This window comes from Erinaceus europaeus, chromosome 5 (genome assembly GCF_950295315.1).
Source record: "Erinaceus europaeus chromosome 5, mEriEur2.1, whole genome shotgun sequence".
NCBI classification, from domain to species: domain Eukaryota; kingdom Metazoa; phylum Chordata; class Mammalia; order Eulipotyphla; family Erinaceidae; genus Erinaceus; species Erinaceus europaeus.
Window position 1 is genome coordinate 44,104,899 of NC_080166.1, and position 1,365 is coordinate 44,106,263.

The window sequence follows — 1,365 nt, forward strand, 5'->3', positions numbered from 1 at the left end:
ATTTATTTATTTACTTCCTTTTGTTGCCTTTGTTGTTTTATTGCTGTAGTTATTATTGTTGTTCTTACTGATATTGTCCTTGTTGGATAGGACAGAGAGAAATGGAGAGAGGAGGGGAAAACAGAGAGGGGAAGAGAAAGATAGACACCTGCAGACCTGCTTCACCACCTGTGAAGTGACTCCCCTGCAGATGGGGAGCCGGGGGCTTAAACCGGGATCCTTACACTGGTCCTTGCTCTTTGCACCACGTGTGCTTAACCCACTGAGCTACCACTGGACTCCCCAATAGTATATACTTTAAACTCATACTCTAATACTCTCTCCTGGCTTTGTGCTGATATTTTAATCAAGTATACTCCTAATGCATATTGTATAATCCACCTATGTAAATTATCTTGTAAAATATTTTAATAATAATAAAAAATCTAAACAGTTATTCACTTAGCTATTCTCTTAGGAGCAATATGGAAATGTTTTCATAAAAAGGTGAATATATATATGTGTGTGTGTAATTATAATAATGATAGTATTGTCAATATATCTTTTAAAAAATATATTAACTTGTTGGATAGCGACATCCAGAAATTGAGAGGGTAGAGGGGGACAGAGACAGAGAGAGAAAGAGAGACACCTCCATCACTCCTTCACCACTTGAAAAGTTTTCCACCTGCAGGTGGGGACCAGGGGTTTGAACCCGGGTCTTTGTACACTGCAACATGTGAGTTCAATCACATGGGCACCACCCAGACCCTGAATTCACAAACCATGAATCACTTAATGTTCAGCCACAGTAAAATAGAGGATACATTATGGAATAATCAATCAATTAAATGTTATATGGTTATAAAAATGAAAAGATAAACTATTTTATAAAAATAATTTACTGTTTAGTGAAGGAACAGAGACATAAGAGAGCATATGAAGAATTAATTTACCATTATTTAAGTCAGAAATTAGGAAAAATGCTTTATTATCAGTCTGTCTGCCTTTGGGAGTGGCAAAATGTTTGAGTAGAAGTACTTGGTTAAGGGTTTTACATAGTGATCAATGGAAAGGTTATTATTATTATTATTACATTTTATTATGAGGGGTTAATTATTTACAGGACAGTAGTTGACTTGTGGGAACTGTTCTTCATCTCCCCATGAGTGTCTACAAAACAGTCTTGTCCCAAACTTAGGCCCTTTTTCATCATCATGCTTCAGGACCTCAGAGTACCCCTAGCCTCACCCCACAGCTCATTCCTTCTACTTCTTCCCCAGAGTCCTTTACATTGGTACAATACACCAAAGCCAGTCAACATTTTATTTTATGTTTTCCTTTTCTGTTCTTGTTTCTTATGTTCTATTTATCAATATGGTTATC